This window comes from Chanodichthys erythropterus, chromosome 3 (assembly GCF_024489055.1).
Source record: "Chanodichthys erythropterus isolate Z2021 chromosome 3, ASM2448905v1, whole genome shotgun sequence".
NCBI lineage: Eukaryota > Metazoa > Chordata > Actinopteri > Cypriniformes > Xenocyprididae > Chanodichthys > Chanodichthys erythropterus.
This window is the reverse complement of record NC_090223.1, coordinates 44253958-44271338: the sequence shown is the minus strand read 5'-3', so window position 1 is coordinate 44271338 and position 17381 is coordinate 44253958.

Below are 17381 nucleotides of genomic sequence, written 5' to 3'. Positions count from 1 at the left end.
GATGCAGCAGGTATTTATAGGCTGCTGTCACTTTAAGACCGAATGCATGGATTCAATATAATGATACTGATTTCTTTCTCAACTGTTTATGTTCACTTAAGACATAACCAGCTGTATGAAAATACTTGCTGAGACTGGTATTTTGATATAATTTCGTGTGTGTGTGTGTCCATTCGAGAGCATGGATAAGCAAAAGAGGAATCAAATCCCTGTTTCTACTTTAAAATTTCATTTTTAAATTCAGTGTGTTAATTTCTGAGTGAAAACTGTATCTATGGCATTTTTTTTTCAATGTAGTTTCCAGTCATTTTGAATTTAATATATGTCAATTAGAGCACTTTGTTAACTGTGTATTACATTACCCTGTAAAAGCGTTAAGTACGCAGTACTTGCACTTTGTATCTTTTTCAAAAACATTTTTGGTTCAGATCAATAAGTTTATAATGTCATAACTCATCTCAGAGCTGCTTGGTAAACTATGTATTAAGCAATAGTTTTAAATCTCAAATACTTCTGGAATAAAGATGTCTGGAAACATGACCAGTCACTGTTGCACTCCATTTGAAATTGGAAAAAAATGCATCGGTTTGTTTATCACATTTCAATATTTGACTTATTGCCTAGTGGGACAGAATAGGATGTGATATTAGTGTGTAGAGAAAGAAAATGTAGAAATAAATTGAGAAACAGGTGCAGGTACATGGAAACAGCCAAACTACCATCTGCTAGAAAATGCTTCTGGCCTCTGGAAGACAAAAAAAGACAAAAGACAAAAAAAAAAAAAAAAGAAAAAAAAAAGCTGTCTCATACTTGCAGATCTGATTAATGTCTTCGTCTGCTCACCAAAGACAATTCAAACATATTGGGATATTCTGTAAAATGGGATGTCTCTCAGGAAATGAAATGGGAAGCAAAGGTGATATCATTCATCGTGTGGCACTGTACATATGGCTGTAGAGGAGGAAAAAGCTGCAAAAGCAAACACCATGTCTGTCTTTGTGTCAAGTGTGTCACTGTTTACCCTCTCCAGGGGAAAAGCTCATTTATAATCTGACTGTGTGGCTTGTTCATCACAGTAAATAATACTTCATGCCCACATGACAATTCAAACAGTCCACTATTCAGGTTTCCCTCAGTTCCATCCTGCCCCCCATCAGTCCCCCAATTGAATCTGCAGGGCAATTTATCCGTGCGTAGAGCCGTATCGCGTACGGACAGAGCACCTTCTTTTATTTCTGACAGACTTATCTTGTTCATGGTGAGAAGTATACGAGAGAATGTTTTTCTCTGACAGCATCAGAAAAGAAAGAGTAGGGCAGGTTGTCGGCCCTTATTCAAGCAAGGTGGTAGCGTGAACCGTGCACTTTCCAAATGGTGGATATCCAATTTTTCCCATCCTTTTGAGATGTCATGTTGTGTTCTTTTGTCAGCAGTCACCAAGACATATACACTAAACTTCAAATAAAAAGATGTGGAAGATGAATAAATATGTAATGTTGGTCAGTTGGAAAAACATGTTTCTATGATGTATATATTCACCTATATATTACAAATACAGTTCATATATATAATTAATTGAATATGCCTCTTCATGGATGAGCAATATCTGAATTAAAAATTATTATTTTTTAATTATTTTTGTTTTCTGTTTGCAAAATTGTCACGTGTATGATTCATTAAACATGTAATGACACTTATGAATTAATTTTTATAAATATAATATTTGTAAGTAAAAATATTTTTTTAGAAATATGGAAATAATGATTAAGATGAGTGAGACTGAAAGTATAAGGAAAATTTGTTAGTTGCTGGTTCCACCACATTAATTGAATGGATCATTCACTCAAAAATGAAAATTTGGTTATAATTTACTCGCCCTCATGACGGTCCAAACCTGTATGACTTTCCGTCTTCTGTAAAGAAGATATTTTGGTTTAGTGTTTTTTTGTTCATACAATATAAATCAATGGTCAACAAAACATCTACTTTAAAACATGCAAAGTTCATAAAAATGTGCTTGTTGTTTTAATGGTGGTTTCATACAGAGCCTTGCACATGACACGCAGGCATATATAATAAATAAGAATTTATATACTTAAGAATTTGTTCTCTCATTTAAATTTAATTAAAAACAAGGGAACAAATTATATCGATTCACTTAAATCAAGGGAACGAATTTGTAATACGTACTGACGTATTATTAAGTACTAATTGTTAATTTGTGGCCAAAATTTTGATGTGTGTTTAGAAAAAATTTTAAAAGTACAATTTAATGACTCAATTTCAATTAAAGGGGACATATAATGCCCCTTTTCACAAGATGTAGTATAAGTCTCTGGTGTCTCCAGAATGTGTCTGTGAAGTTTCAGCTCAAGATATCCCACAGATCATTTATTATAGCTTGCCAAATTTGCACCTATTTAGGTGTGAGCAAATACACGCTGTGTCCCTTTAAATGCAAATGAGCTACTGCTCCCGGCCATTTTCCAGAAGAGGGCGGAGCTTTAACAGCTCGTGCGTCAGTTGCTCAACAACAACAAAGCAGGAGAATCTCACGTAGCCAAAATGAGGATTGTCAGTAACTGTGTTCAGCCTTACATTTTATTCAAACCGGAGTCAGACACTGATGGAGAGACTCAGGAAGAAGTTACAACTTTTAGAATGCATCTGGACATTTCTGAAGGTTTAGTGGATAAATTTATGTAGTTGCTGTGGAGTTGATTCAACTCAATTTAATCTTTTGTGTAAATCCAGTGTTGACCCTCGTTTGTGAAGCAGTCCGGCGTAAAATGATGACATGGCCTCCCTGTGGATTGTTTAAAGTCTGAGGAAACGTTTTCAGTTAGACTCTTGCAACCATCTGTCCATTTCCTGGTTCAGCGAAATAGCTTTGATACTTAACAGGGATGAACAATTTCAGTGGAGACTGCAGAGTACTCTCGCGGGCATTTGGAGCATTTTTGATGCTGAATGTGACCAAGTGCTTAACAATAACCTGCCACTGTTAATTCATATTATAGCGACCAAATAGGACCTGAACATGACAAAGCCAAAAGGGCAGAGCTTCTATGACCAATATCTTGCTAATGTGAAACATTAATCCCTGCTTTTCCGGAATCCCATTAAGGACTTCTATAGTTGTTCAAAGTTCAGGAGATAATTAAGTAAAATGTCTTTTAAATTCTATTGACTGCAGATTGCACCAGCTGCCAAGATGGGTTTTAATGCATCAGATTTTAAAGGCCTCTAAGCATTTCTGCCACGATGGACCATAAATTTCACTTTGGCACAGGCTTACCTCAGAGCAAGCATCTGTCCATAATTAAGGGCTGGGGATTGTTTCATATCATTTATCTGATGCCTATTTAAGAGGTCATATGATTAAACAGCACTACTTTCATTAGAAATCTTTTGGAAATCAACTGATATTCCCTTGCAGTGTGGAGATAAAGAGCACAGTTACCATAGAAACTGTCTCTGAAGTTGCCGGAAAACATACAGTACTAGCGTCTACTTATTAAAAATGTGCCAATTTTCACACAGTTTGTTGGCTACGCTGTATACTAACGCTCCAATTAGACTCTCTCACTGCACTGTGGATGAGACCTCTGTTTGCTCAGACCTCTTTTAGCGTTAATTTCATTCAGAGGTTTATATGCATCTGGATATAATTACAGTACATACATCATTCTTGAAAGATTCAAGCTCAATATTCATTCAAAAATGAGCTGGTAACTTGATATAAGCCTGCTGGTTAGACAATCTGCTTTAGTATCACATCCAGATTTTTACTGACACTCAGGGACTCTTGAAGTGGAGGCAGACATCTTAATTGCATTAAAGGATTAGTTCACTTCAGAATTCAGTTTTTCTGATAATTTACTCACTCTCGTGTCATCCAAGATGTTTATGTCTTTCTTTCTTCAGTCGAAAAGAAATTAAGGTTTTTGAGGAAAACATTCCAGGATTTTTCTTCATATAGTGGACTTCAACGGCAACAAATGGATTGAAGGTCCGAATGCAGCTTCAAAGCGCTCCACGCGATCCCAGGCAAGGAATAAGAGTCTTATCTTGCGAAACGATTGGTCACTTTCTAAAAAAAAATAATAAAAATGCTTGTCTTGCACTAGCTCTGCGATGCACCACACATTACGTAATCAAATTGGAAAGGTCATGCGTGACGTAGGCGGAAGAAAGACTAAGTCAAAGATAAAGTCAAACGGCCTTTACAAAAAAAAAAAAAAAAGGTAAAACAACAATGTCGGATGGAGAAAATGAGATGGAGTTTTTCGTGCATGACCTTTCCGACTTGATTACGTAATGTGTGCCGCATTGCAGAGCTAGTGCAAGATGAGCATTTGTGGTTAAAAAGTATATAAAAGTATATCATTTTGCTACATAAGACCCTTATTCCTGGGATCGAGCCATTTGAAGCTGTCTGTCTATCTGTCTTTCTATCTTTCTGTGCGTATACTCATATATTTTTATCTTATATTATTATTTTATAAATATACACATTTAACTTTCATATTCCAGGCCATCTTTCTTTTTGTTGTTGTTGGGCTCTGAGAAACAATTGAGGTGCAATTGATAGAGTAAGTATAAGTATAGAGCTACAAAATGAACCAGATATCACCGTTCTGATAATTTAATCTTGGAAAATTTTGATGAAAGATGTTGGAGTTTATATCTTGGCAAATCTAATCACATTGCCATTGTTGCTATCTCTTTTGAAACTCCATAGGACACGTGTCTGAGAAAAATCAGGAGAAAAAAAATCTTACAAGAAGGTGATTTGAGCATTTCTTCTCCATTTAATCACATTGTTGTCTAGCAGAAACAATTGAGATATTAAAGAGATCTCACTGGCGATTTTTCTTTCCTGCGATCTTTTCTTAGATCTGTTTGGGGAATAGGTGAGACGAAACAGCAAAAAGCTACAGATTATTTTGCAGCCTTTTAAAAAGTGTTTGTCACTTGTTGTTTTGCCTTGAGTGGTTCCAGCCATGTAGACCTCTGCCTAGTCATTTCCAGAAAAGCGGCCAATCCGATGATGATGGATTGCAGCCTAATGAAGGTGGACGTAGCATTGGGCTTTCAGGGCAACAACTTCACACAGCAACACCTACTGAATTAAATCAATTTAACTCAGTATATTTGTGTGCCCTTAGCAATAAATTCGATCTCACTGCATGCCAAGCTTAAAGAAAGCCTTTTACGGCATCCCGATTCAGATTACACGTTGACATTCATTCAACCGCCTTTCCTTCCCCCGTCTGTTCACATGCTATGCCAAAGTCCAGGTGGATTTCAGTAATTACGTTGGCATGTCTTTCCAAAATGGCATCCCCGCAAAATGATCAAAACCCATCCCTCATTTTCACGTCAAAACATTCTCACCAAATGAGGCGATAACACGCAAGTCCTTCACGGCAGCCTTGCTCGTGTTGTATGGAGATGATTTGCAGGCCTGCGGTTTTAATGATTATTATCCAGTCCCGACAGCTGGTAGAAACAGAGGTGCCTCCCCAGCTGCAGTGCCTGAGACTGATGCTCCACCTGTTGTCTCCTTTCCCACATGCCCTCTGCTTCTCATTAAACAGTGCTGGCTTTCAGAGCCAATCAGAATGACCCGCTGATTACCTATTGTGAAGGCGGGAAAAGACTGGAAGAGAGAGATACTGTAATAGAGAGAGAGAGAGAGAAAAAAGGGGAGCAGGAAAAGCACTTTCTCACCATGGGATTGGAGATTGCAGCGCGCGTGAGGTGTTATCCTGAAGATAAATATGGATATTCACGGAAGCACTGCGTGCCAATTACAGCTTCTCACTTCAGCGCTGGACCACCTGAGCCAGAAAGCAGTAAGAGAGTTAAAGACATGAGAACATCTCCTCTGGGCTCTGCTTGGGTAGAAAAACGGGGAAAAGTAGAACGTGATGGGGCCGTGCTGTGGGTATTTACTTCCACCTGATCCTATCACTTTTACAGAGCCGTGGAGTAAGTGTACACGCTGTTAAAACATCCCGTCGATTTAAAGCTGTGCAGAGAGGCACACTCCAGTTTTACAGAGCTATCAGATGCACGTAAAGCAGGATATTCCCATCTAATGTTGTCTTTGTGTGTGTGTTGTGAGATAAAAATCATGAAAGTGTTTTCATGAATACTAAATGATCAAGCCATTCTCAAATGAGGCTTTTAAAGTCAAGATCGATTAGTAATGCAATATTTAACATGCAGGGTTATAAAAGGCAATCAATGAAATGCGCAAATGATGAAAAGTCAGTTGTGCTTTGGTGCTCTAATTTTCCATTTGTATTTTTTCTCTGGCATCTAAAAAAATTAATGTAAAGAAGAAATTAGTCTGTAAATAAAGTCTCTGACTGGATTTTGGACTGGGTAGAAGAGAAGCAAATAAAGACATTACTGTTGGCCTTAACTATGCCATGGCCAAAAGCATAGCCTTTCTCAAAAGGGCTTTGGAATTTTGTGGATCATTGCTCTAATTCTCCTTTTCTTGTTGATATTTCCGTCATAAATACATGCAAACAGCTGCCAGCAAATGTTCTCTGCTGTGTGTTAGCTTCAAAATTTTGTGCTTGTACAGAAAAATTAATTATACAACCATTTGCGAACAGAAATTTGGCATTCACATTTTGGAACTTTCTGCAAATAGGGTACAAATGGTGTACAAATCGGTGTCCAGTTTTATTGGAGGTCTTGCATGGCTTTCTCATCTGAATCCAACCCTCAAAAAATAAATAAATTTGGATTAACTTAAAGCATGTCAAGTAGTTTCCATGCATGGTGAGTCATTTGTACAAATAACAGTTGAATGAACAAAAGAAATTCAAGTAAAGCTGACAATATTTCTTTGAGTAAATACAAACCATTTGAATTTGTCACTGTTACAAAATATTTATATGTGCAGTTTACTTAAGGTTGTGTTTATTACGTAAGTTGAACATATTTATTGACTTAATTTACTTTATTAAATTAACTATTTGATGACTTCAGATGCAAAAGCCTCTAAGTGCCATCTGAAATTTTTTCTAAAATGAGCATTTTTATCAAGCTTGTATGTTTATGTTCAGTTATTTCACTTTAATGGCAATAAAAATGACCTATTAATTGCCATTAAAGTGAAATTACTGAACCTAAACATACGAGCTTGGTAAAAATGCACATTTTAGAAGAAAATTTCAGACGGCACTTCGAGCCTTTTGCATCTAAAGTCTTTATTTGCTCTACAAAATGCATCTAAAAAATAACTCATTGAACAAACTCAGAAACATGCTCTAAACAAAACATGCTTATATGAGGCTCACTGCCTAAACACAGGCGACACTCTTCTGCATGATGGTAACCACCAAATTCAAAAACATTACAGAAACTACTGTAAATGTCCAACATAACTGAACATTAAACACTAACATAAACTAAGAAGATCTTTCCCTTTGCTGAAAAACACATAAAATAACACATTAATCTAAATTTACTCCCCTAATGCAGTCCATTGCAAAGCATGCTGGGAACTACGGATCCACTGCCTAGTTAGTTTTGTCAACATTAATTTGTGCGTTTCACTCAGCAATGTTAAGTTGACTAAACAAACACTTATTAAGTAAAGCTGACAATACTCATTTTTAGTAGAACAACTCAGTTAAATTAAGTTCTTGCACATAAATTTTTTATGTAATGTGAACGATGAATATGATACAATATCTATTGAACTGCCATTCAATTATTGCAGTAAAAATATATTAATATTTAATATTTTTTGTTTCATTTGTAGCAAAATTTAAAGCTTATAACTAATTAAGCCAGCTAAATTTAGACTAAATTTTAATTTTTTTTTTCTCTCTCTGTCTTGTACCCTCATTGTGGAAAGTGTCAATTTGCTTACCAGCACGGTGCAGTTTGCCTACACAATTTCTTATTAAGAAATCCAAATCATTGTCTATTCTTCCCACCCCCAACAAACCCAGGCCTTCCTTCATTTGAATTTCCTAAATGTAATAACCAAATCTAAAAATCCCTCCAAGGATGTGCTCAGGTAATCGACCAGGCAATAACAGAAGTGCTCGCCTTCCTGAGGCAAAACAAACCCAATCTTATTTGATTAACATTACACAATTCACCAGATTAGCTATGACTTATGACCTTTGAATTAATCAACCCACTCAGTTCATACGCTGTCAACCTTATTTGTTTTGAGTATGACTTTTATTGCTCCTCTCCACCCATGAGAGTGAAGCATGCTGGTGAAAATACAGGAAAGCGCTGAGGCTCTTAAGGCACCCAGCTGCTTAAAACGACGAGGGCTGGGCACATTAATCACGTTATAAAAAGGCAGAAAATCCAATTAATTCTATTTGATATTCCAATAAGATCTGGGTCTGATTAAAAACTCTAATCTCTTCTGACCACCATATAAATCTACATTACCCACATTCAGAACAGTGGGGAATATCTCCCTGAGTAAAAAAGAGATTTTTTTCTATATTTTATCCAAACAACTGTATCCCTAACTGTCTGATCATATTTTCATGGTTAAATGCTTATCTCTGGTGGTTTCTTTTTCCTTGTGTACTTTTAATTAGAGCGGTTGTGTCTTTCACCTCTCATTACTCACATTGCTCCAGAAACCTCCAACAATATGAGCCTTTATATATATATATATATATATATATATATATATATATATATATATATATATATATATATATATATATATATATATATATATATATATATATATATATATATATATATATATATATATTATATATATATACAAACATGCAATCCTGACTCTACCTCTCTGTATCCTAACATGAAGCGGTGTGTCACAGTGAGTGTTGAAAAGAGCATGGCGAAAGCAGGTCTCATCTCATCAGAAGAGCACAGTCCTGGTTAAATATGCAAGAAGCCTTTCTGCTAGACATTTCCTCAGGAGATGGACCACAAGGTCCTCCGTCTAACCTATGAAGAAGAGAAAGGGTGCTTTGAAGGATGCACTCTCCCTTGTCGTACATATCTTACACATCACCTCTGTTTACACCGATCAGCTGGGCAGAAAATTAAGCCATGTTGAGTGACGTATAAGACTTTTATCACATACTCACTGCTTGAAGTTTCCCTCCATGCTTTCTTGTGAAGTCTCCCATCGGACTGTTACCATTTAATCACAAATTCATCTGAGAAACATTATTCTCTCTGGATTGGAACAGAAATACGGCCTTAAAAATGTGCAATGACAGCCAGAGTCAGGCTAAAGCATATGAAGAGATGTTTTTGCCATGAACCAATTCTGTATATACGAACAGAAGTATTCATAGATTTTAGTTTCGATTTTACTGCATGCTTTAATTTAGAATTTTTTTTCTTTTTGAAATGGAAATCGATACAGTACACTGCTCACACCAGGACATCATTAATACACTGGAAATGTTAAATCATAACATTACATCTCACATTGACAAGGGTGCATTAAGCCCAGTGGGAGAGAAAACAATTAAGTGCAACTAAAAGACGAAACACTAAAGTGCAGAATATTTGTGAACATCGATAAACCACGTACAACGGTTTGTATCACACTTTTTTGCACATTCCAGAGAAACTATGAGTTTGTGCATTAGTGGTGGAGATTTTTCTTTCTGCAGTTTACATCTTATGCCAGTAGGTGGCAACAAGTGAGTCATTTGAATCATAAATTCAATGAATTTGTTGAAAAACACTTTTTATGTAAATGTTATATAAAAACAATTTTTATAAAAACAAACAAAAAATATTATTTATTCAAAAACAAAACAAATGACTGGTTTTATAAGTGAGTCATTGTATCATTTACTCAACCGATTTGTTCAGAAGCACAAAATCATTCATTCAGGAACAATACACCACTACTGTGTGTTTTGCTCAGTATTACAATAATGACTTTTTTTGGAGCTATTTTCAAAAACAGTACACTCAATATACAAAAAAATAAATAAATAAATTAAACTGTTGTATAAAAGCAATTTTACACTGCGTCCTTGTTACTTTTCATAAACAGCCCAAGCCATCATTGCTTGTTCAAACGTGACATTTTGAATTATTAACAGAGGCTCAGACAAAGTCCCTTTAAGGCAAGTCATTTCACTTGGCGGCCATCTTCAGAAAACCTTTCGGGTAGCTTTTTTTCAGTCATGCAAGTACAGCTCCTATCTCTTTGAATGGGGAACAATCAAATTCTCCAAAGCTGTTACCAAGCTTATGATTAAATTTCATATTTGAAATCACCAATGAAATTCTGTCTCATAAATTTTGTTTCTAAACACTCAAACCCTGACAAAAGACTGCAATTTAGACTGGACCAGCTAATATGCAGTCACAAACGCGCGTCTCTGAACACTGACTGTTTCTAGTATGGCAACCGGAGCTTTTCACAACAGCTGCAGTGACGCAATGACTTTAACAATTGCCGATTGGCTCTTTTATTTAGAAGGCGGGGCTTATAGGCTTATGTTATAGTAAAATGAGCACACTCTCTTTGTATATAAAGTCATTGGCTTGGACACATATTTTGAAATGATCCTGAATTTGTGGCATAAGAAGTAGTTCTACACATAAGATGGTCTTTGGGAAACCCCTTAGATTTCCCTTATTAATATTCGTGACTGTTTTAATTGAATATATATCAGCAAATGAGTCAACAAACAAGTATAGCTATCTATATCTATACATAAAACTTCTGAAAAGAGCATGCAGGTAGATAAATAAATATGGTTCTTATTTCAGCAGTGATGTTCAGCAATTTTTGGTGAAAAAAAAATGTATTTAGTGCAGACCTATAGTAACATTTAAAAATCTGTATCTGTCGTATTACGTTATCATCATTCTGCAAGGCACATCCGTTTATGTTTTTGAAAATATAAGAAAGCCATACAGTTATCCATGGCTCCATGTGCTTGCCAGTGTATATTTTGCTTGTATATGTGTGTGTGGACAACACATTTTGGCAGCAGGTGCATAGTTCTAGTGTAAGACGCTGGCAGTGGGCCCTGAGGATACTGCTGCCTTTGTCATGCCCATGTTTGCGCTGGATTGCATCTGTGTTCACTCCTCTCAGGCTCTGAACAGCTCATGCTGCAGCAGATCTCTGCTTTGCTCAGAGATAATATTAACAGTTAGTGTGTAAGACAATAAAATGCAGATTGCTTTGACCTCTGGAGTTGATCTCTCTTGCTTGGTCTGTTTGTATCACGGTGAAAAAAAACAAAACAAAAAACAGGGATGAATGGAAGCTCTATTGCCTGGAGAACCGGTTGTCTTTGCTGATACAGAATAATGAAGTCAAAGTCAAAATGTTGCTTTACGTGACATCATGTAGACAGATGTCCTATGACCCCTGGTAGGAGTTTTGGAAAGCACAGATATCAAAGGAAAAGTCAAAAGACTATTGCTGTGGAAATCAGTATACGGCTTCCGCTCTGCTTTATTTCTGCTTTAGTGAGCCTGGGGATATTTAACAGAGCTATGGCTCATTGGATTTTACAATTTTTACATGCTGTAATTTGGAGTTTTGGTGCAAAGAGGAGCAGAAGCATTTTGGAGAGATGCTTAAGAATTTAAGACGTTTGTGCCTGTTACATTTCTCATCAGCGGACTTGATTTTCTGTGTTTTGTAGGAAGATATAATTGTTGTGGATCTCCCCAAACTATTTTTTTCTTTTGAAGCTGCCTTCATTGCATGTTGTAGTGGAGACTGGTACGTATTGTCACGCAGGAACATAACTTGTCACAAAAACTGTATCTCAGTAACTTTTACGGGTTCACACTTACATATAGTTAAATAGAGTAAAGGTTAACATATAGGGGCAAGCCTGCTATATACCTCTTATCGGTAATTGAGTTGATTAACTGAGGGTCTGTTTACATGATACCATTTTCAACTAAAAACAGAAACGGGTTTCAAAGGGCAAGTTTTTGAAAGCGGTCTCGGTGTAAACAACAAAAACGTGAATCTGTGAAAACGACGACTTTGTGCACATGCACATTACTCTTTCAGTCTATAGTGTTTCATCGCCATCTAATGGCCTGGAAGCAGAATACAGCATTTTTAGTCATTTTCACGGATTCATATGAATGGAGAACATATTGACAATGATGTAGTCTATACGCGGATAACTCGAAGGAAAAAGTTCTCCATTTTAAGCATATCATTGTAGTGTAAACGTACCCTGAATGTGCTCCTCTCGTGTTAATTAGGTTAATTATCTGAACATGCTGTTCCCAAACTTTGATAATAAAATATCATGTGAGGTTTTGAGTAAAAATTTACACAAATGCTTCTCTGTATGTCGGCTTCAAACTTCTATTTAATTTCATCTTCAAAAGTAAGTGCAGCCTTGAAAATACAGTAAAAAATGCAATATTGTGAAATATTATTGCAGTTTAAAATAGTTGTTTTCTATTTGAATATATTTTAAAATGTAATTTATTCCTGTGATGTCAAAGCTGAATTTTCAGCATCATTATTCCAGTCTTCAGTGTCACATGATCCTCCAGAAATCATTCTAATATGATGAATTGATGATGATTTTATTTTTGTGGAAACCTTTTTTGATGTATAGAAAATCCACAAAGAACAGCATTTTACTGCCTTTTACTTTTTGATTCAATGTGTCCTTGCTAAATAAAATTATTCATTTTATATATATATATATATGACCCCAAACATTTGAACAGCAGTGTAGGGTAAATTATTATAATTTTGCTGTATATTGGCCCAATATACAGCAAGATAAAAGCCACACTGGCATTAATTCAGATAAGAGTATTTTTCATGTTATATGTTATGTTTTGTTGTCACGTATTTGAGTAAAAGTGTGAGATCTAGCCCCATCAGGACTGGTGTGTTGTGTTTTCTGCAGCAGCTGATCAGGGAACTAGAGCATTGAGTCTCAGCAGAGGCTGGAGAGCAGCCAACAGCAGGTGAGAAAGCCCAGATTCTCCAGCGCTGCCCTGCACACTGCGTTACACACTACAGTAAACCACCTGCTCAGTCCGCGAATTATGACAATAATGGAGAGATACAGTATGTACATGACTCATCTAATGGCAATCGACTGCATGCGCCCAAAGCCAGAAACAAATACGCATGTTGTCTTGTCTTTTGGAGGGATTCATTTACGAATCCTCCCCAAATGGTTTCAGTTCTTTTGAGTCATTCTCGGTTTCCCGCTGTACATGCCAAAGAGCTGTTGGTATGTTTTCTCAGGGGTTTCTCTGTGGAGATCTCTGGCAGGTTAGAACAATTAGGGAGTGAATATAGGGGTATTTAAACACAGTTCTGCTCATCACTGCATGTTATTAGTAATCTCAGCCCTGGCTCATGTGGATGATTATGTTACATAATACCTGTTGTTATTGCCTGCTCTAAGTGCGTTTGATTAAATTGCTGCGGGTATAGATGTGTGTGTGTGTGTGTGTGGGTTTGTGTGCCTTGCAGTTGCCATGCAGCAGCGTGGAGCTGAAAGCAGTAAGCTCTCTTCTGCTCTCATCTGAATTACCTGTCCACATTGATTAGAGGGACTATGCGTGAATGGGATCTTAGATTTTCAAGCCTTCAGAATTAAGATAAGCCTCTCTGTAGCTGTGTGGGTTACACCCGGTTGACCCTCCTTCAGAGTGACAAAACTGCAGCTATGGGGCCTTTAGACTCACAAATCACCAAGGGTCTCGAACCGTTCGACTAACTAGCTCCATGCCTGTTGTTTTCCCCATTTCTCTCTACCTCATGCACTCATCCATCTCTTTCCAACCACTGCTTCCTCAAATCCTCACCTGCTTCACAGCATCCCTCATTACCAGCATCCCTGCACTGGAAAAAAAAAAAAAAAAAAATTCTTCTGTATTTTTGTCTTGTTTTCCAGTAAAATATATACTAAAATATCCAAGCTAAATTAACTTATATAAAAATATAAATAATAAAATATATGATAATAAAACTTTTTTTTAATGTTTTTTTTTTATCTTTCTTTAAGCATAAATTTATGAAAGTTTTTTTTTTTTTTTTAATAGTAATACTTTACCCTTCAAAAGTCTGGGGTCCGTAATGTATATATATATATATATATATATATATATATATATATATATATATATATATATATATATATATATATATATATAATAATGCCTAATTAATTTTACAAATGGATACTTTCATACTTTCATCACACAAAAGTGACCCTTTTTGTAGTGTTAAAATGATTTCTATTTCAAATAAATGCTGTTCTTTTTAACTTTCTATTCATCAAAGGATCTTGAAAAAAAATTGTCATGCATGGTTTCAATAAAAATATTAAGCAGCATAACTGTTTTCAGTACTGGTAAAAATAAGAAATGTTTCTTGAGCAGCAGATCAGCATATTAGAATGATTTCTGAAGGATCATGTGACACCAAAGACTGGAGTAATGATGCTGAAAATTCAGCTTTGATCACAGGAATAAATTACATTTTAAAATATAGAAAAATAGAAAACTGCTCTTTTAAATTCTAATATTTCACAATATTGATATACTATATTGACTGTATTTTTGAGCAAATAAATATCAATTTGGAGAACATTTAAAAAACAATAATAATAAAAAAAAAAACATTACAGACTCCAAACTGTGTTCATAACATTGAGCCGCTCCACCTCAAACAGAAGGGCCCTGCAGCCAGTTGTAAAAATGACCGAGTCCATTACTATTTTCTGGCTATTATGGACACCTACACATAAAGGTGTAAAAGGATAGCTAGCGGCATCAGGAAGGATTCGTCTTGCTCGTCCCATTGTATGTTCAATTCACACTCCCACCATCTGGATGAGGCAAAGGATCATCCAGTCCAGATTAAGCTGACAATGGAAGAGATTTTTAGAGCTAAATTATAATTAGCATTTAAATGCAGTTGATTTGCAATTAAAGCTAAAGTGTATAATCTCTTTGATGTTGAAATATTTTCTCAGCAAACAGGGACAACTACAATTAAGCCATTTTTAAGAGGATTTCCCTGGAAAATGCAAACTGTTTCTGTGGCACTAACAATACATATCCTGACCAGCTCAACACAGCAACATTGCCTCAACAAAGAGTTTTGGGTGGGGCTATATGTTTGCAACCTCAGAAACCTATATGTATAAAATGTTCATTTATACAGAATTTACTACTGTTCAAAAGTTTGGGCTCAGTAAGATTTTTTTGTTTTAAATATACAGCTATGGAAAAAATTAGGAGACCACTCCAAGTTCAGAAATCAATGTTAAGTGGTCTCTTAATTTTTTCCATAGCTATATATATATATATTGCCAAAAGTATTGGGACACCCCTCCAAATCATTGAATTGGTTTTCACCTGTGCAAGAAGAGAAGTCAATTCATGAAATTTCCTCACTACTAAATATTCCACAGTCAACTGTTAGTGGTATCATAACAAAGTGAAATCAGTTGGGAATAATAGCAACTCAGCCACCAAGTGGTAGGCCATGTAAAATCACAGAGTGGGGTCAGCACATACAGAGGCACACAGTGTGCAGAAGTCGCCAACTTTCTGTTGTCAATAGCTACAGACCTCCAAACTTCAGGTGGCCTTCAGATTAGCTCAAGAACAGAGAGCTTCATGGAATGGGTTTCCATGGCCGAGCAGCTGCATCCAAGCCTTACATCACCAAGTGCAATGCAAAGCGTCAGATTCAGTGGTGTAAAGCACACCGCCACTGGACTCTAGAGCAGTGGAGACGTGTTCTCTGGAGTGACGAATCATGCTTTTCTGTCTGGCAATCTGATGGATGAGTCTGGGTTTGGTGGTTGCCAAGAGAACGGTACTTGCCTGACTGCATTGTGCCAAGTGTACAGTTAAGTGGAGGGGGATGATGGTGTGGGGTTGTTTTTCAGGGGTTGGGCTTGGTCCCTTAGTTCCAGTGAAAGGAACACTTAATGCTTCAGCATACCAAGACGTTTTGGACAATTTCATGCTCCCAACTTTGTGGGAACAGTTTGGAAATGGCCCCTTCCTGTTCCAACATGACTGCGCACCAGTGCACAAAGCAAGGTCCATAAAGACCTGGATGAGCGAGTTTGGCGTGGAGGAACTGTGGCCTACTCAGGGTCCTGACCTCAACCCGATAGAACACCTTTGGGATGAATTAGAGCAGAGATGCGAGCCAGGTCAAAAATTCCCATAAACACACTCCTAAACCTTGTGGAAAGCCTTCCCAGAAGAGTTGAGGCTGTTATACCTGCAAAGGGTGGGCCAACTCCATATTAAACCCTAAGGATTAAGAATTGGATGCCATTAAAGTTCATGTGCACGTAAAGGCAGGCATCCCAAAACTTTTGACAGTATAGTGTGTACCATGGGAAGAGAAAGTATTCAGACCCCCTTAAATTTTTCACTTTTTGTTATATTGCAGCCATTTGCTAAAATCATTTAAGTTCATTTTTTCCTCATTAATGTACACACAGCACCCCATATTGACAGAAAAACAGAATTGTTGACATTTGTGCAGATTTATTAAAAAAGAAAAACTGAAATATCACATGGTCCTAAGTATTCAGACCCTTTGCTGTGACACTCATATATTTAACTCAGGTGCTGTCCATTTCTTCTGATCATCCTTGAGATGGTTCTACACCTTCATTTGAGTCCAGCTGTGTTTGATTATACTGATTGGACTTGATTAGGAAAGCCACACACCTGTCTATATAAGACCTTACAGCTCACAGTGCATGTCAGAGCAAATGAGAATCATGAGGTCAAAGGAACTGCCTGAAGAGCTCAGAGACAGAATTGTAGCAAGGCACAGATCTGGCCAAGGTTACAAAAAATGTCTGCTAAAATCACTTAAATGATTTTAGCAAATGGCTGCAATACTGTATAACAAAGAGTGAAAAAAAAAAAAAAAAATATATATATATATATATATATATATATTGGATCACAAATAAAGTAAAACAGTAATCATGTGAAATATAATTACATTTTTAAATAACTGTTTTCAATGCTAATATATTTTAAAATGTAATTTATTTCTGTGATGTCAAAGCGTAATTAAATGGACCCCAAACCTTTGAATGGTGTTGAGAAATTCACAGTGTCTTGATTATTTAATACTAAAGCCATTCAATGCATTTAAAAGATTAAAAATGTATACAAATGGCTAAAAGCATTGAGTGCACAGCTCCATAAGCTAATTTAACTCGCTAATTTCACATTGAGTGGCTGAAACATTTACATTTCGACTTGTGTCAAAACTATATATTAATGTAAATTGTCAAAATTCACCTTTAACTTTCAGTGTCTTCAAATTTAACACGTAAAATCCACCTTCTAAAGAGCTTTAATGTCGATAA